Below are 20,636 nucleotides of genomic sequence, written 5' to 3' on the forward strand. Positions count from 1 at the left end.
ATATTTTAAAGCTTCCAGCGGTTCTTTAATGGACAGCTCTCCTGCTGTGGAAGTGGGGGGAGGATCAGTACCTTCTGCAGTAGCTGTGCTCACACTTCATTTTTAGCATATATATCTATATCTATCCATATTTATGTATAATGTATGTTGCTTAGCTCTTCCTCATTCTCTGACAATTCAGGCAGTTCCCGGTACTGAATCAGCTATTTAATAGAAACAATGTTGAAATAGGGGAGGCAGTGTAGCCTACTGCAGAGGCTCTCAACCTTTTTGGTTCTGAGGCCCCCCCAACATGCTATAAAAACTTCATGGCCCACCTGTGCCCCAACAATTGTTTTTCTGCATATCCAGTAGATTAAAATCCAGGGCAGGCGTTGGGGGGTAGCAAGCAGGGCAATTGCCCGGGACCCCACGCCACAAGGGGCCCCACAAAGCAGAGTTACTTGGGTAGGGCTTAGGCTTTGGCTTCAGCTCCAGTCCCAGGCAGTGGGGCTCAGGCTTTGGCTTTCTGCCTTGGGCCTTAGTGAGTCTAATGCTGACCCTGCTCTCTGGTTTATTTTGGTGGATTGTCTGAAACCTGCTCATGGCACCCCGGAGGGATGCTGACCCCTAGTTGAGAGCTGCTGACCTACTGGATGTAACATTTAGGGTTACCACCTTTGAAATGCACAAAAAAAAAAAAAAAAAAAAAAGGCACCCCCCCCCCCCAAGGCAAGCCTGCTGCAGCCCCAACCACAAGGCAACTCTGGAAACCCACCAACCCCCAGCTTTAACCACCACTTATAGTATCTAGAGAGATAACACATATAGATAAGATTGCTAACATTAACATCACAAGTCTCCTCACTCTCCTGTGATGCAGAATCCTGTTGCGCGCACACATACGTGGTGCACTTGCGTGTTGGTGGGCAGACAGCTGCTGTATTTTCAACAGTTTTGATCTGTTATTGCTTAAATTGCAGCAGTGGGAAGGAATACTACAGCACCTTTAGATGGACACAGAAACTTTTAATATTAGATATCCCAGTGTATTGTGATAGTAATGCAAATCTTTAGACCCACATAAAAATATCCTGGCAGATTATTTCTCAGGCAACTGGCAAATCAATAAAAAAAACCCAGGCAGGTCAAATACTAGCCACGTGGTAACCCTAGGAACACTAGATGAGGACGCTGGATGTGGGGATGTATCATCCCTACACCAACCTAATGAAAAGTTCCATGAGGAGGTAAGGGTCACGATGGGACACTTGCCAGGTAAACAAATCATGGCCTTATGTAAGGCCCCCTGGTGGTCTAGGATTATATAAGATGATCATGGCCTTATGTAAGGCCCCCTGGTGGTCTAGAATTATATAAGATGATCATGGCCTTATGTAAGGAACAGTTGAACCAATCGGTGTGGGGCTATACATGTAATAAACACATGATTCTCCTTCTTGTCCAATCCGTAGATGTGTTATTATAGCCTAATTGTGTTATGTAATGTAGAGAAAAACTATAAAAGAAAGCTTGCAATAAACAGAATTGGATTCAGCCTGCAACCGCAGTGGTCGTGTGCTTTATCTGCTCCCCATGGAACCCCACAGCTGGAGACCTGGGTTTTATTCCAAGTACTGCCACTACGTGGCAGGGGTGTACACAGGAATAAAAATTTGGCTGCTGTTGGAGGGAAACGTTGTGTCTCTCAGCCAGAGGAGCTGTCTCTCTTCCCCCGTGCCCACCCCCTCCATCCTCAGGGCTGGAGGAGCTGTCATCTCCCACCCCAGTCTGGCTGGAGCTCACTCTCCTCATCCTGGTGGAGTTCAGTATCCCCCACTGATTGGGGGGGGGCTATGCCATTGCTTGCCCCCCCCTTGCACATGCCCCTACTGCCTGGGTTTTATTCCCACAAACCCATTTATCTGTTCATTCCCTTCCACAACTGTAAAATGTGGATGATACTTAACTCCTTTGCAAAGTGTTTGGAGGTTTACTGAAGAAAAGCACTATTTACTATATTAAAAAAATTGGTGACAACTTATAACAAAGGTGTCATACACTACTACTGGTAAGAGGCTAAGACTTACAACTTGATCTGAGCCACCTGCAAAAAGGTTAATAGCTTTGAAATGTGGAAAGGAGCAGTGCCAGTGGTGATTCGCTCCACCACTAATAGCTCAGTAACATGCAAACATAGAGAGCTCTGGCTGCGTGCTGGGTCCCTTGCCACACCCACCCACCCCGAATTCTGCTTCATAGTAAGCCTGAACTGTTTGGCCAGCTGGCCACACTAGGGCCTTGTCAGGTGTGTGGGGACAGGCACATGAGGAGAGCATTCTATGTGAACACTCTGTTACGGGAATTGAATGACAAGGTCAGCGAAAGCCCCTGTAGCCAAATATTTTCCACAGGTGCATGCTGCAGTGCAAGGGCCTGTCCTGTTTGCTACAGCATGAGCCAAAGCGTGTGGCAGGATAAACAAGCCTCTGCTTACACTGCCACGCATTTTCCTGGCTGCGCTGGCCAGGAGCCTGCTGGCTGCAGCAGATTTCCTGTTGGGGGAGAAATGTGGGGTTGGCAGGCCCCAGGATGCAGAGTTAGCTGGGGACTGCCTCTGTCCCCATCCTGTACTGAGGGGCTTCTCCACCTCGCCCCTTGCTCGCTCCTCTCCAGCTACCGCGCGATACCAGCACCTGCACCGTCACGTGAGCGAGGACAGCCGGTTCACCAACCCTGCGGCCCTACCCCTCTGGAGGGCACGTGTCACGCGCACGTAACGAGCGCGTCCCCGCAGCCCCGCGTCAGTGGCTCGTTCAAACTGGGAGCGCTGAAAACTTGCGGTAAGTGGCGCCGCGCGGCGGGCGGGGATGAGGGCGAAGAAAGCGACGGCAGCCTGGAGGGATCAGAACACTCTGGGCCGCCAGCGGCGCGCATAGTGTGTGTGTGGGGGGATGGAGTCAGGAAGCCGGCCATGGAGGGGGCTGTTTGTTCCTTTAGATAGGCGGGGAGGGGGCGGAGTTCCCGAGGGGGCTTTCGGGTGGGAACATTCGGTGGGGGAAGGGCCCCAAGGGGGAGGAGGCCGCGAGGCGCGTGGCGCTGCGGCTATAGTAATAACCGGGGAAAGCCGCTCCCTCAACTCAGCTGCGCTCACGGCGCCTTGGCCAGGCGCGGTGCTCGCTCTGTTCGAGCGCTCGCCGCGGCGGGGGGCGGCGTGTCCCGCGGCAGAAACCCGGGAGCGGCTGTAGCCCAACGGCCCCCACTCTCGCTCCTAGGCACTAGCAAGCGCATTGAAATAACAACCCAGCGTCACGCTTACACGTTACTGGCAGCGGGGGAGGGTAACGAACCGGGGCCGCTGCTTAGAAGGTGACCTGGAAATAAATTGTCTTGACAAATGGTTTTATTATGTGATTTCCCACCTACACGCCACGGGAGAATTTTCTTAAGGACCGAGTCCAACCCGAGCAAAATTGGCCTCTTCTCCTGTACAGCGTATCAGAAAGTTTAGTCTGCCGCGAACGTTTGGAGAGCGCGGCCTGTCTGGTCTGGAGACGCCTTCAGGAGGAGGCGAGTCTTGCAAAGTATCCGACTACAGGTGGTGAGACTCAGCTCATCCTAATCACTGGCAGAAGCACAGGTGCTACAGTGTATCAAACAGTAGCGGTCGGAGTGGCATGTTGCCTGTGATCTTCGATATACTGCAGTGGTCCTCAAATTTTGTACTGGTGACCCCTTTCGCATAGCAAGCCTCTGAGTGCGAACCCCTTTATAAATTAAAAACATTTTTAAATATGTTTAACACCATTATAAATGCTGGAGGCAAAGCGGGGTTTAGAGTGGAGGCTGACAGTTTGCGACCCCCTCCCACATAACCTCGTGACCCCCAGTTTGAGAACCCCTGATAAACTGCTCGTCTTTGAGAGGTCATTTTTGTGCTGGTCCCCTCCTTTCTTGCCAGCATATTGTGGTGTTGCTGCAGCCTGTTGGAGTATACAGCCAATTCATAGGAAGTCCCGTAAGTGGGATTTTTAAGAATACATCCCAAAGGGTACAAAACCCAGGGAGAACTTCAGAAGTGTTCTATATATTTAAAAACAACCCTGCCACTAATCTGACTCCCCCTCCTTGCTGACAGGAGCAAGTCTCTAGTAGTTGTTATGTCACAGCAGGACCCCTCCCATCCTTTGAGTTTCTCTGCCACTTACCCTGTTAGGATTCCTTCTTCGTGTTTGACTTCTCTCTCAGAAAAAAATCCAGAAAGTGTTTAAAGCCAGAGTTGGAGGGGAAAGGAAGAAAGAGCAAGCAAGAGACCAGATGCTGTCATGTTGAGGTATCCTTCTGCTCCCTCTGTTTGCTATGGTTCAGTGAGACACATTGATTAGAGCAGTGGAGACTGACAGAACAGTTGCCACCTGTAGAGGAGGCAGCATTAAGAATACCCAGCACTAGAAGAACAATACAGAAATAGCATTATTTTAATTGGAAAATGGCCTTCATGATGGGGATGTTTTAACAAGGGGCTCTTGTGACTCTTTCCTAACAAATTATGTTCATCTATGTGTCTGACAATTTTGTTCTTCAGTTTGCCCGGTACTGAAGTCAGGCTTACCGACCTGCAATTGCTGCGATAACCTCTGGAGCCATTTTTAAAAATTGACGTCAAATTAGCTATCCTTCAGTCATTTGGTACAGAAGCTGATTTAAATGATAAGTTACAGACTACAGTTAGTAGTTCTGCAGTTTCACATTTGAATACCTTCAGAACTCTTGGTGAATACCATCTGGTCCTGGTGATTTATTACTGTTTAGTTTATCAATTTGTTCCAAAACCACCTCTATGGACACCTCAATCTGGGACAGTTCCTCAGATTTGTCACCTAAAAAGAATGGCTCAGATTTGGGAATCTCCCTAACATCCTTAGCTGTGATGACCGATGCAAAGAATTCATTTAGATTCTCCGCAATGGCCTTATCATCCTTGAGTGCTCCTTTAGCATCTCGATCATCCAGTGACCCCACTGGATGTTTAGCAGGCTTCCTGCTTCTGATGTACTTACATTTTTTTTTTGCTATTACTTTTTGAGTCTTTGGCTAGCAGTTCTTCAAATCCTTTTTGGCCTTCCTAATTATATTTTTAGACCTAATTTTCTAGAGTTTATGCTTCTTTCTACTTTCCTCACTAGGATTTAACTTCCACTTTTGAAAAGATTCCTTTTTGCCTCTCATTGCTTTTACTTTGTTGTTTAGCCATTGTGGAACTTTTTTGGTTCTCTTACTATGTTTTTTAATTTAGGGTATACATTTAAGTTGAGCCTCTGTTATGGTGTCTTTAAAAAGTTTCCATGCAGCTTGCAGGGATATCACTTTTTGTGCTGTACCTTCTAATTTCTGTTTAACTAACCTCATCTTTTTGTGTAGTTCCCCTTTCTGAAACTAAATGCTACAGAGTTGGGCTGCTATGGTATTTTCCATTTTATTAATTTTTTTTATTTTAATAGTCTCTGTAATTTCTTTGAGCATTTCACAGTCACTATCACCATTCTGGTCAGGTGGTTGGTAATATATCCCTTCTGCTATATTTTTATTATTCCAGTATGGAATTACTATCCATAGGGATTCTATGGTACAATTTGATTCATTTAAGATTTTTACTTAATTTGATTCTATGCTTTCTTTCAAATATAGTGCCACTCCCCCACCAGCACGACCTGTTCTGTCCTTCCAATATATTTTGTACCCTGTATTATTATGTCCCATTGATTATCCTCATTCCACCAAGTTTCTGAGATGCCTATTATATCAATATCTTCATTTAATACGAGGCACTCTAGTTCACCCATCTTATTATTATTTCCTTGAGAGTTTCACTCAACCTTAGACCCTTTGTTTCTGGAGGATGCATGTAGGTGCATGTAATGACATTCTTCAGTCCTTTTATTGTTGCCTGTGACAAAGTTTCAAAGCATACTTCTCTTGCTACTGCAATAACAAAGCACGCAAGGGGGCAGATCCTCAGCTGCTCTATATATTTTAATAGGCCTATGACAGTTTACATGAGTAGAGGATCAGTCCCTAGGTGTAGTGGTGGCATAAATTATTCGTAATTTTTTGTTTCCTCTGCAGTAAATTTTACAAACATAACATTGTACAGTTAGAATGTGAAAAGAAAAATAGCAATTAGACTTTGAATAAAAGAGGCTTGCAAAATAAGAAAAGAAGAAACCTCACAGGGATTTTCAGAATAAAATAGCAGAATGATTGATCTGAGAGGCTTTGGAATTAGCTTTGCTGCTCCAGCCTGCATCCAACATCTGTAATTCTTTAAAACTAAACAACATTACTACTACCATTATCAGATTTTCAGTCTTTTAAGTTTTTACTCAATTTTTAAATGTTAAATCATTTTGCATAATTTTTATGTGGCTATTTACAGAAATTTACAATATTCGGTTGGAGAAATTACTTTATATTGTATGCAGAAGTGAGAAATATCCAGCTCTATATTAAGGATTGTACAGTATATAAACCAGGGGTTCTCAAACTGGGGGTTGGGTCCCCTCAAGGGGTCGCGAGGTTATTACATGGGGGGTCGCGAGCTGTCAGCCTTTGCATCCAGCATTTATAATGGTGTTACATATATAAAAAAAGTGTTTTTAATTTATAAGGGGGGTTGCATTGAGAGGCTTGCTATGTGAAAGGGGTCACCAGTACAAAAGTTTGAGAAATAATGATATAAATAATTATGAAAAAAAATTAAACTCTTCATATTCAAATTGTCTTTTAATGATAAAACTAGTAGCTAGCTCCTTTGTTCAGAGCATAATTGGAATTTTGATTTGGGATGTTTGGTAAGGACCCTGGAGTTAATGTGTAAGAGGCTTCAAATGGTTTCTGAAATATCCGTATCTTCTAGTTTGCCTTTGGTTCAACAGTGGGTTTTCATCTTAAAAAGATAATTCAATATGTCAAATGGACATCATTGCATTATAAGATCCTTCAGGACCTATTAAGCATAGTGACAGTTCTAATTAGTGTTTGAAAACTACATTTCCCTATTAACTGATGTTGTTTATAGAGGCTGCTTGGATTCTCCCCTTCCCCCTTTTTGAAAACTTGGCAGGCTGAGTCTTTAGTTTCTAAGCAATTGCTTCCTTTGTATTGAGGATAAATTTATCAAAATTTGAAAGTCAATTTTCTAAATGCTACAAGAACTAAATTAATTGATAATATATATTTACACAGAATACATACTAGGAATTATAATTAGATAAATTGAACAATGAAACTTTCCTGTTAATTAGTTATCAAACAGCTTCATTTCAGTCATTGCAGAGTAAATATTCTTGGGTGTACAGACATGTATTTCTTTGTTTTACAATTGGTTTATTTTCAAAAAAGATTCTGTGCCATCAGTTGAGGAAAATACAGTCGATTTGAATAGATTAGCATACACATTAGAGGAACTAAAATATTTGGAAAATTGTGTAGTTCTAACAGTTATGTTTCCACAAAAAATGCACAAAATTCTGCCATCTGCATCAAGAAGATCAAATACTCTTAACTGGCATCTCACTGATCTGTTATGCTGATTATTTGATATGAAGGAGAATACGACATCTCCCATGTTATGAAGTAGGATAACGTATCTTGCTTTGTGAAAGTAATGCTTGCTGTCCATCTAACATAACAACAAAATAACAATCAATGGCTCTTTGCTTTTGCCTTCTTTCTAATGTCTCATAGACTCATAGACATTAAGGTCAGAAGGGACCATTATGATCATCTGGTCTGACCCCCTGCATGCTGCAGGCCGCAAGACCCTTCCCTGGACTCTACCGTTGAAGTCCCCAATCCTGTGTTTTAGTGACTTCAATCGGCTGAGACCCTCCTGCTAGTGATCCCTGCCCCATGCTGCGGAGGAAGGCGAAAAACCTCCAGAGGCTCAGCCAATCTACCCTGGAGGAAAATTCCTTCCCGACCCCAAATATGGCGATCAGTAATACCCCGAGCATATAGGCAAGAGTCTCTAGCCTGACCCTTGTTGGCCATTATGCTGTTCATGTACCATTGCTTGGTTTTCCTTGGCTACTATGTTTTATCATTAAACCATTCCCTCCATAAACTTATCCAACTTAATCTTAAAACCAGACAGGTCCGTCGCCCCCACCGTTTCCCTCGGAAGGCCGTTCCAATATTTCACCCCTCTGATGGTCAGAAACCTTCGTCTAATTTCAAGCCTAAACTTCCCCCCGGCCAGTTTGTATCCATTCGTTCTCGTGTCCACATTAGTACTAAACTGGAATAATTCCTCTCCCTCCCTTGTATTAACCCCTCTGATATATTTAAAGATAGCAATCATATCCCCCCTCAGCCTTCGCTTTGTCAGACTAAACAACCCAAGCTCCTCTAATCTCTTTTCATACGACAGGTTTTCCATTCCTCTGATCATCTTAGTCGCCCTTCTCTGCACCCGTTCCAGTTTGAGTTCATCTTTTTTAAACATTGGAGACCAGAACTGCACACAGTACTCCAAATGAGGTCTCACCAGCGCCTTATACAACGGAAGCAGGACCTCCCTATCTCTACTAGATATACCTCGCCTAATACATCCCAAGACCGCATTGGCTTTTTTCACCGCCACGTCACATTGCCGACTCATAGTCATCCTGCGGTCCACAAGGACCCCTAGGTCCTTCTCCTCTTCCGTTACTTCTAACCAATGCGTCCCCATCTTGTAACTAAAATTGTTATTATTCGTCCCCAAGTGCATCACCTTACACTTTTTACTATTAAATTTCATCCTATTTCTGATACTCCAATTCACAAGCTCATTCAAGTCTCCCTGCAGAGTATCCCTATCCTCCTCCGAGTTTGCAACTCCTCCCACCTTCGTATCATCCGCAAACTTTATCAGCCCACTCTTGCAATCGGTCCCGAGGTCAGTTATAAATAGATTAAATAAGATGGGTCCCAAAACCGAACCTTTAGGCACTCCACTAGTAACCTCCCTCCAACCCGACAATTCACCCTTTAATACGACCCTCTGCATTCTCCCCATTAACCCATTCCCTATCCACCTTTGGATTTTCATATCGATCCCCATGTTTTTCATTTTAACCAATAGTTCCTCATGGGGTACTGTATCAAACGCTTTACTGAAATCCAGGTATATTAGGTCCACCGCATTTCCCTTATCTAATAAGTCCGTTACTTTCTCAAAGAAGGAGATCAGATTCGTTTGGCACGATCTGCCCTTCGTAAAACCATGCTGTAATTTATCGCATTTGCCATTAACTTCAAGGTCCTCAACTAGTTTCTCTTTCAGAATCTTCTCCAGCACCTTGCACACTACTGATGTTAAACTAACAGGCCTATAGTTACCCGGGTCACTTTTTTTCCCTTTCTTGAAAATAGGAACCACATTGGCTATTCTCCAGTCTAACGGGACTACCCCCGAGTTTACAGATTCATTAAATGTCAGTGGCATAACTTCTGGACTCTTTAATTCTCTTATGTTTTTCTGCAAAGTTAGTATCATACATTTCCCAAAGAATATTTACTACTAATTATTAGACTTGAGCAAGGTACATTTATCCTTCAATGTCAAGAAATGGTTATTGGCAAAGCATGCGTCTTGCCATGAATATCAGATTCAAAATCAATATGGCAGCAAATACCGCTGTGCAGAATGCACTGCGGTTGCTATTGCAGTCTCACCGTGCCCTCTAATGTTCAAGGGTAAAATTTAATGAGTCACAGTAAAGGAAATATTTAAAAAAAAATCAACATTTGATACAATCTTATGACTTAAGAAACTAATCTGCAGAAACACGGAGTTCCATAGTATGATAGTCAATTTGGCATCATTAGCAAATAATGTACAGTAATAATTTGTACCTTGATATCTTGTTGCATGGTGCATGAAAAATACGTTTTAGTGAGTTTATTCTGATTCTGTCTTTGGTCTTGTATATTCCTCAAGTTTATCCCATTGTAAAATGTTGATAAAAATTATTTAAACAACCCCAACTCCTTCATTACAGAGGTTCTGGGAGGACTAGTTAATTTTTGTAAACTGCTCTGAAAATGGGAAGTGCCATCTAACTTAAGCATCGTTCATTGTTTTCTTCCTTTGGTACAATTTTTAAAATAAATGTAACAACATTTACTAAGTTATTAAATTATCATAAACATTGATCCCTGTAGGCCACTTACACAGGAGAGAGGCTTGCTTTAATCTTCTCAAATATAAATTGTCCATAAACCCAGGAGAATTGAGAAACTTCCAATCTCTCTCATGTTATATTATCTCATGTTATGCTAAGATTTGTTCCTTGTTGCAAAATGTGCTTGAAAAGTCTGATTTGGAGATTTTCATGTTTTGAGATGGCAGTCTTTCATTTTCTCTTTAACAAGGATTATTTATGCTTCATGAATATTTACTTATTTTTATTTAAGCAAAGGTAAATGGGAAGTATTCACTATTTGGCTTTTGTTTTGTTTTGGATTTGCCTAAATTTGAGTAATGGCGAATTGTGTGACAGTGCTGAATTTCTGGAGTCTACTTAGAGGTGGGGGCAGGAGAAGTGGTTTTACAGGGGAAGTAGATTCATGTAAAGAGTGGATAAAAATCAAAGGTTTGTTATATACATTAATGTAAATATATTTTAAAAAGTTAATGTGTTGAGATGCAACATCTCATTTACAATGTTTATCTGAAGCCAAAACACAGCAGCTGCGGGCATTTACAGTGGGCACTTCACATTCATTTGCCCAATTGTTAACCTATTTTGTATGTTTTGAATCAACTTAAAGGATGACATGAAAACAATCAAATTAAGTGCAATAGGACATACCTGCCGTGCTGTTCATCTAAACCTGTTCTAAAATTGAAGTAACTTAAAGTGATGTTTATGAATGCATTCATTAACTACACAGAGATTTATCTTACTCTGTTTTTAAAGCTATACATTTTTCTATATTTTGGAAATAGATCTCAGCTTAGCCCAAAATATTCTAACCTGTAGCCTGAGAAAGCTGAACTTTGCTTGGCCAGTAAGTGTGCATGCACAAGACATTAATTTTCTGACTTGCATGGAAAGCTGAAATGGATTATTTTTTTTAAAGAGATAATATATAAAAATATCCTGTTAATATACACAGCTCATTTTTCATGGCTCAGTGGTTGCAGAAAATTAGTTGATTTGCTATACCTTTTTTTCCTGGCATGTATGTGTGCTTGGGAATGGTTTGCTGTGCTTAAAACATCTGAGTACCTCAGTTCAGAATAGAAAAAGGGTAACTAGTCTGAGAGTAACCTTCACATGGAATTCTGTTTTTTCTCTCCTTGTGTTTTCCCCCTCACAAAGATAAACCCCTTTTGTTTAGAAATGGATGATTGTCTAGCAGGGTAAAATTCATGTCCTGGACATACAAACTTACTTTGTTGCTTGCAATAGGCAATGAATTCCTCCCAGTCTGTAGTCACAACCCAATCCATTTACTTTCTGAATGTGTGGGTCTGACAGACAGTCTTTGCATGGATGGGATACAGTGATGTTACTTTAGCAGAAGAATTGATCCTTTAGTGAATTGTATTTTCAGTAATGAATCAGTGACAGGCAAGGCCCTAATGTTCATTGTGTTGATTTGATCTGAAATGTGATATTTTTTGTAAAGTTGGCCTGGTGTCTCAAAGATCATAATGTTCATCTGTTTGCTTTTCCAGAACTCCAGTTTGGGTTCTTGTTCCTTTGACAAGGTTATAACTTTAAAGGTTTTACTGTTGAGTTTCCTGTATCATGATTGTACTGGGAAGACTTGTCCTTAGTTCATAATGATGGGAAATTAATCTGCCTGTTATGGAAGGCTGGTTGACCTGTAGTAATACAAATTATGCAGTGTGAGAGCAGATTCCAGTAAAGTATAGACTAGAACAAAAATCTTTTGATGTTTAGTTTTACATTTAGATTAAAATAATGTTAATATGGGAAAAACTAGGGATGTCTACTTCCCTTATATTTTGTAGGGTTTCTTATCTCATTGTTCCACTTCATATGAAAAGTGATGCAATATAGAGTATCTGTTTACTTTGTTGAAAAACATGCTTACAGTTTTGATTTGGAGATTTTCACTTGTTCAACAGTTAATTTTTAATATTCAACTAACTTTTGTGATTTAAAACAGGTGTAACGGTAGCAATGCCAATATTAAGGCTAACTAATACTTTCCATTATAACCACCTGTTTTCAATTGCTTATAACTTTATCAGACTTTAACCTTTTGGGTTGTATTTTTATGCTTGGTCTTGACCTGAGACTGAATTGTTATGGAAAGTTTGAACAAAAGATTGTTCAACCACTTTGAAGAAAGAGTATCTTGAAAAATAGACTTGCTAATATTAAAAGAAGCTCTGATGGCTTTTGAACAGCTTTAGTACTTCTTTGGTTTGGAGCAGGAACTTGTCATTTGTCAGGGAAATATGCCTGTGGTCAGAGAGAGATGCCTTTTGCTGTTCTCAGGAAAGTCTATGTCAAGATTTGGTTGTTCCTAACTATGAAGATCACTATTTGCACATGTACAGTAGAACATACAAAGGCTTATGTCTTCATTTTGTGAACATTTCAATTGCATGGAATATATCATCATGGTCCACTGAGCCTTCTGCATTGTTCTGAAGTAGCCAAACAGAACCTTTTGGCTGGTTGGCTGCGGTGGTCTCTGCTCATCTTCTTATCAAAATGGCCAGGAGAAAGTGCACTGGCTGGGAGTCAAATTATGAGTGTAATCAGGCTCCATTGTAGTCAGTAGGAGTTTCGGTAATAGGACCAAGATTTCACCCCATGAGTTTTAGATTAATCTCTTCTGCTGACTGGTGTTAAAGTGCACAGAAGTATTATAGCCCTTATTATATTGAACAGGGCTTCATGCTCTTCCCCTAGGAGGGAGGCAAGTATCAGCTTCATCTCCTTTTACAGAAGGCATAACTGAGTGGTTGCACAAGATCCTTTCTAACAGAAGTAGGCTAAGAGCTCAGTTCTCTATGGATATGTCTACACTGCAATTAGACACCTGCAACTGGCTCATGCCAACTGACTCTGTTTAAGGGGCTGTTTAATTGTGGTGTTGATGTTGGGCCTTAGACTGCAGCCTGAGCTCTGGGACCCTCCCACCTCACAGGGTTCTAGAGCCCGGGCTCCAGCCCAAGCCTGAATATCTGTATTGCAATTAAACAACCCCTTAGCCCAGTGGTTCCCAAGCGTGTTCTGCCGCTTGTGCAGGGAAAGGCCCTGGCGGGCTGGGCCGGTTTGTTTACCTGCTGTGTCCGCAGGTTCGGCCAATCACGACTCCCAGTGGCGGCGGTTTGCTGTTCCAGGCCAACGGGAGCTGCTGGAAGCGGCGCGGGCTGAGGGATGTACTGGTCCGAATCCCACAAGCCTGAGTCAACTAGTGTTGGCCATCTGTGGGATTTTAATTGCACTGTAGGCTTTCCCTATAAGTGTATGTTTAAGTCTCATCAATTTAGGCACACTGTAACAGCCAGATTGTGGGCAGCCAGACCTAGTGGTCAGAGCCAGAGTCTGCAGTCATGAGACAGGAGTCAAGAATTGGCTGGGTCAGGATATTGGGAAGTCAGAACCACAAGGCAGGAATCAGAATGGGTCAGGATATTGGGGGGTCAGAGGCAGGAGACAAACTGGAGGTTTGGAACTGCAAGTCAAATGCCAAGAGTCAAGATAGGATGTCAAGAAATCAAGCTGGGGAAGCAGGAACAGGAAGCCCAAGGCACACACAGTTAAGAGCAGGGTGGAGCCCAGTTGTTTGGACAACAGCTTCCTGTTTCTGCTGCTGGCTTAAGCAGGGCCAGTGGCCCAATCAGCTGCACTGGCACAATTGGACCTCAGGGGCAGAGCCTCACACTGGGGCTGAGCTTCATGGGTCCCAGGTTAGCTATTGCCAGCAGGCTGCTAGGTGAGGGTTGGAACATGTCTGCTCCCATGAACCTTGTGGAGCTGAGTTCAAGACCTGTCAAATCTATTTGTAAATCAGAACTTTTCCTATAGTAGTTGGTCCACTGAGGATAACTGTCTGTTATGGCTAATAGTGAACAGCTGCCTCATTCATTGAGCACTGTCCATCATGTGTACTGAGTGAGGCTGGTTGGTAAAATGCTATAGCTACAACATAATGTTGTTAGACCCATTTGAAAGGTCAAAGTTTTGCCTTTGTCTTTGTGAGATTAGACCATGTTGAGTCCTTAAGGTGGCTGGTGACTTCAGTTTGCTGCACCAGTGAATTTTTATAACGTTACATAAATGGACTTTAAGAATTCTGCGGAAACAGTTGCAGTGCTAGCTGCACCTTGAACTCCTCTCTGATGCCTCTGAATGCACCCCTTGTTAGGCCTATTGCCTTAACTTATCTTTGGGAGAATCATGGGATTCCACCTATAAGAGACTTGGTCTCATGCTACAGCACCCTGTTTACCAACTGTGATTTCCCAGCAGAACCAGCTGGGCTTGGCACCTGCAAGACCTCCCTCTGGGAGCTGTGACCCGGGGTTAATAGAGTGACCAGGCAAGCTTTCTTAAAAAAAGTGTTGTTCACTCTTAGCAGTAAGAACACAGCAGAGCATTAGAGAAAAAGGATTTTAAAACAACTAAACAGTCTATGCTCATGACTATCTTACCTAAGGTTTACCATCCCCTGAAAGCTTAGGAAGGCCCAGCTGCTTCAGACCTACTCCACAGGGCCTGTATGTGTTAGTCTGCCCCTTGTGAGCTCATTGACAGCTGTTCTTGTCCCTTTGCCCCATCAACTTACTTTTTGACAGTTTCAAGTCCTTTTTGATCTGTCCACTTCCAGCATTGGCAAAACAGCTGTGTAATTTCGGCCTGGAACCAAAAAGTAGTATTTTCACAACTGGAAGCCCAGGGATTGTTTCTTAACCTCCTGACTCATTTACTAGGAGGTGTTTTATCTGAACCCATAGTGTTGTCTTCCTGCTTGTTTCCTAATAGCCCTGTTATTAAACTAAACTAACACGTGCATGCAGTAAAATAACCCCATATTATTATACAGCAAACATTCCCATAAGCCAGCCACATACAGTACTCATACATTAATACAGACAGTATTCCTGAATTATTCTGTATCAGCATCATGTCCAGGACACTTCCCGCTTAGATAAATTGATATGGTAGAAGAATAGTAGGGGGAAAAAGATTAATAGGCCTCCTTTTGGAACTAGAAAACATTCCCATATGAAAACTTACGTAGAACCATCTAACCTGTCCTGTCTAGGTTCTTATATGGCACCTATCACCATGGTTCTGTGTGACTCAGATATGCACCCTTTCATAAATGAGACAATAATTGTTAAATCTGTATGCATGCACCTACACCTGTGGTGGGCGACCTGAAGCCCCTGGGCCTCAAGTGGCCCGTCAAGTAATCCCTTGGCGGGCCGCCAGACAGTTTGTTTACATTTGCCTGGCTGCCTGCAGCTCCGAGTGGTTGCGGTTCGCCGTTCCCAGGCAATGGGAGCTGTGGGAAGCGGCATGGGCCACTGGGAGCTGCGGGAGGCTGGGCAAATGTAAACAAACTGTCTGGCGGCCTACCAGTGGATTATCATGATGGGCCGCAGGTTGCCCACCACTGACCTACACAGTGCAAAATATGGAACATGCCTGTGTTACGCATGTGGTCACACTACATGATCATAGTTGTCCCTAGTGGCCTTAAAGTGCTTATGAAAGATGTCAAAAAAGGCACAAGGCTGTAAAGAGACAACAACATTTTTCATTTAAGGTAACTGGTTAACAATGAGCTTTATCTCATTCATTACAACTACTAGAATAGCAATTAACTAGTTTTGCAGGTTGGACCAGTCATGCTTAAAACAGAAAACTTCCATTTTCCACTTGATTTTATATTTCACCCATGTAGCAAAACCAAACTCACTTTCTTTTCTTTTGTACTTTGTATTATGAAACCTTTCCCTGTTTTCCATGCAAACCACATGGATGTGGATGCTTCCACCGTGACATTGACGCACACAAAATTATTTTTCTTCTGATAAACTGACCAAAAAACGGACATTTCATTGGTTTGTGGAGATAAGATTGTAGCCAATGATTTTAGTTTATTGTTCATTTATTGTGTGATTATGATTAACTAACATTCAATGTCATATATAATAGTATGTTACACAGAGTTAAATGGTAGGATTTTAGAAGTATAAAATTGATCAGTAGTTAGATATCTAATACATGATTATTCCTTCTAATTAAGTGAAATGCAAGACCTACAGGCTGAGGCCTGAAAGATTTTAGCTTAGCCATACTAGGCCTTGGAGCTAAGAAATGCTTGACATACGTAAGTGACCAAAGAAAAACCCAATGCCCTGAGATTACGGGAAGAGATGTACCAATGGGTGATACTGCGAAAAATTAACAGTAAAAGTAATTACAAGATACCCGGTAATCACATTTTTCTAACACATACCCTAACTGCAGAGTGCACCAAGTGCAGAAATGCTAATCAGGTGTAGTCAGAATTACGTTATAAAAGAGGGTGCCCAGAGTGGGAAAATTGAGCTCCCTATAGGAAACTCCAGCAGGAACCATCTGTCTACTGATGATCAAACCATGAGAGACCCATCAGACCCTAACACTACTGATAAGGATGTGAGTATATTTATATTTGTAACTTGTGCATAGGTCTGTATAGAATTCATAACTTTAATTGTAACTTTAATAAAACTTGTAAAAGAGACTAAACCTTGTACTTGTGAATGTATGTGTGGTCACTACCCTTGGTCTTTGTGTTCCTAGAGACTCTAAGGCTATGTCTACACTTGCAGAATTTTTTCGCTGACAGTTTTGTCGGTGACAGAAAAGTGCTAAAAGAAAAGTGCTGGTTTGTGTTCACATTGTTTTCCACAGGCATCAAAGCATGTTTACATATGTAGCACTTGCATAGCAGATGAGAGGAGCTAACTGTGGTAGCTATCCCACTAAGCACTGCTTCGGGATATAAAGCAAATCATTATTGTGGCAGGGGTGGATGTATGTGTGTGACAGCCGCCGGAAGCAACCAGTCCTGAGGCAGGGGGAGGAGGAGACCCAGACCTCAGCCCCCGCCTCCCTCCCTGACTCTGCACAGCACATTCTGTCTGCCTGCCTGCCTCTGTTTGTATTGTGGGAAGCAGCAGGAGCATTCCACAATAATGATTTATTTTGTGTACCGGAGCAGTGTCAGCACCGCCTGTCAGAAAGAAAGGAGCTAAAGGGGAGGGGCGCAGGTAGGACTGCTGAGTTTCAAAGAGCAGCCGCTCCCGCCCTGCATTGTGGGACAGCTCTGGAGGGCAATTAGACCGGTAAAAGCAATCAAGAATCTTCACTGGCTCATCAGCACACACAGACTCTCGTTGGGATAGTTTTATTTTTGCACTGAAAATATGGATTTCCAGTGAAGACGCTAGCATAGTTTTTGCGCAAAAACCTGACTTTTTGTGCTAAAATTGGCAAGTGTAGACATAGCCTAAATTTAAAGCAAGTAGCAGAGATGACTTTCACTCTGGTAAGCTTGAAACTGTAGCCCCCAGAGTCAAACCCACAGTGGTGTAATACCATATTACAAAATTAACTTTAAATAAAATAAAAAGCTACAAGCTAATGTAAATATAGTCACTCGTTTTTGACCTAAACAAGCTATTTAAGTGGAGAAGAGAGGAGGAAACAGATGGTTTAAAATAAACTGATAAAATTGTTGGTTTTGTAGTTGTTTCACGTGTAGGCTGTGATTGCTTGCCCCTCTTCTCCCCCAGATGTTTTCTTGTAAAAGAACATCAGGGGTCATTTTCTTTCCTTTGTGGATGACTGCTAACACTGTGTTTTTACTGCTATGCTTCCCATTGCACTTCTGTGAGTAATTTTTAAGTGCTTAGATTTGCAAATATATTGTAACTTGGGGCTTTCCGCACATTACTTGATGGCATTCTGCAGGCTGCTTGATAAACAGTGTCTTCTAATGTGCAGGCAAGCGTAGGAAATCAAAATAACATTTATATGTAGAGCGCAATCTAAATAGCATCTATGTTCCATATGTTGTAGTACCCACTAGAGGCTCATAATCCTTGGACCTTTTGTGCACCAAACACTCAGTCCAGATAATGCTGTGCTCCATCTGCCCTAATCTCTGAGTTGCACAATGTGAACTTCTTAGTACTTTGACCTGTTATGTACTAACTCTTGATCCTTGCTATTCTGTGCTGTGTTGTTATTTTAAACAAGCTTTCTGTACTAAATCTTGAGTTAGCAAAGTTGCTGTTTTATGGTGATCAGTTACCTTTACTTGTTTTTACATTTAAAAAAAAAAGCTAAATACCGCACTAATTGTAAACCCTGTGAAAAGGGCACACATTTCCAGGTTATTTCTGTCTACCCTTGCTATTCAATAATTGAATATCAAAGCATTTTCATGTGCTATGACTTGTTAATGTATACAAGGTGCTACTGGCTGGTTATCGATCCAGAATATGTGCTGTGTTGGTTAAATTGTTTGAAGTCCTCTCTAATTTATTTACTTTATTCCCTCCCTCCCCCCCCCCCCCTCGCCCCCAAGGAATGACTCTTTGGAGGGCTAAATACCTAGCCTGCTCCATTGACACGCTAACGCTAGCCTCATTTAGGCTAGTTCCCTGCTGGCATAAAATCTACAATTATTTGTGTGCCTTAGGAGCTACATAATCTTTTCTTTATGGTACTTCGGGAAGCAGAAGAACTTTCCAGCGTGAAATTTTGAAATCCAAGTATCTCAGAAGGCTGTTAGATTTTAAACTTTTCTAAAACTTTTGTTTTACTCACGAATATTAATCACTTCTTGTGACTATTTACATGGAGGTATTTTTACCGGAATGCATTTTCTTATTGTCCGCAGATTTTTTTTCTGTAAAATTTAATAAAAACCAAAACCGCTCAAACCCATTATCACTTAATGATTTATTTTGGGAAACATCATTAATCTATTTTTTCTATAAGTATTTTTGATATGCTACCTTTTGTTGTTGAATTTTTAGTTAAGAAGTTGTGTTTTGTGCATCAGACTTGCAAATATTTGTTTAATGTGGAAACTGAACTATCTTTCGTTGCTCTTAGAAATTTACTAGGCTTTATACTCTATGAACTGTGCAAATAGTATCCAAGTAGTTATGATTAGAATTGGTTGGGACCTTGAAATTCCATTCTGTGGGAAATTCCATTTTTTTTTTAAAGTTCCAAATTAGAATGAAAATTCAAAATTTCTCATGAAATAATTCTGAAAATTGTCAGTTTGGGACCATTGAAACATTTAGTTTTGAGTAATTTTTTTAGATTCATATACAGGGTGGATTTGATTTAAATCATGATTTAAATCACTAGTCAGGAACTCGATTTAATCATGGATTTCTACATAAAAGTGCATTCTTGTTGGTTGTTATAACCTTAATACATATTCTTTACAACTCAGATAGTTGTAGGTTTCATTTGTAGAATGTACACACTATACATTTTTAAATTGATTTATTTTGAAAACTTTTCAGATTAGTTTTACACCTCTATCAGAAAATGAATGATTGGTTATTTCATTTACGAAAGGTAATTGCAGCAGATAGTTCACCTACCAATGACTTCATAAATATCTCCAATTCAACAGGTTAATCATTAATATTAGGAGGATTTTCTTGCCATGCTGTATTAGGAGGAGACCATCACCAGACAGACATTTAATTATTTTATTTAACTAAAACAACAACATTATGTATTCTGGGTTTTTTTCTTCAACGGCAAACATATAATATTTTAACAAAACAAGCATATGAATTTTCAAATTTAGTTAAACATTCAAGTATTTTAAAATCAGGTTTGTTTTAGTTAAAATTGTTTTTAATTAAAATAGCTAAATGAAATATTTAAAAAAAAATTAAATTGACTGTGTCAGCCAAGTCAACATGAAAAACTTAAAATATTGGCTTCTGCAGCTAACTCAGTCGTCTTCACCTTCATTTTCCTGTTTGTTCATAATCTGGAAAGGAAAAACAAGCTTTCCTGCTTTTTCAGGTCCCAAATGATTTCTCAATTTGGAATGAATTAGTCCAAAGAAAATATTCTTTCTACACTGGTAGAAGAAGCTACTGCTGTTAAAAGTGAGATTATCACTTCAACAGTTCCTGAATCCAAGTTGCTTAAGTGACTTCCACCAGTGAACTGGTAGGACTTTCTTTAAAACATCATCAGCAAGCATATATTTCTTGAATGGTTCACCATTAGGTCTGAAGTTTATTATAGTTGGCATTATGGAGGGATGATTGCTGGATGTCCATGTCATAGCCAACTACTCTTCTTCAGCAGTTAAGGTTTAACTCTGGTACCGAGTATTGAGAATATTTGCAAGAAAATGAGCTGGAGATAGTGCTTGTCCCATTCGTTTTTTTAATGCTTGTAATTTAACTCTGTCATTGCATATTTCTCTTTTTAAGATCTCACTCGGTTCCTTCCAAATTTCTACAGCGTCAGCAATAAAACAGCTATTTCCCTGCATTTTGTTCAAGGCTACAGAAATAGGCTTCAGGGTACCACATTTCTCTTAACCCCAATGTTGAGAACTTTGGC

The 20,636-nt window shown here is 41.2% G+C and overlaps 1 protein-coding gene across 6 annotated transcripts in view; it reads left to right on the forward strand.

The window, feature by feature from the left end:
- Positions 1 to 2,663: 2,663 nt before the first annotated feature.
- Positions 2,664 to 20,636, forward strand: part of IMMP2L (inner mitochondrial membrane peptidase subunit 2) — an 858,170-nt gene continuing 840,197 nt past the window's right edge. Inside the window, exon 1 of one of the 6 annotated variants that reach the window (XM_054024219.1) lies at positions 2,664 to 2,822. The gene's annotated coding sequence lies outside the window, so the exon portion shown is untranslated. The other 5 variants (XM_054024242.1, XM_054024261.1, XM_054024234.1 and 2 more) reach the window with 5 other exon arrangements.

Source organism: Malaclemys terrapin, chromosome 1, assembly GCF_027887155.1.
Source record: "Malaclemys terrapin pileata isolate rMalTer1 chromosome 1, rMalTer1.hap1, whole genome shotgun sequence".
Classification (NCBI taxonomy): domain Eukaryota; kingdom Metazoa; phylum Chordata; order Testudines; family Emydidae; genus Malaclemys; species Malaclemys terrapin.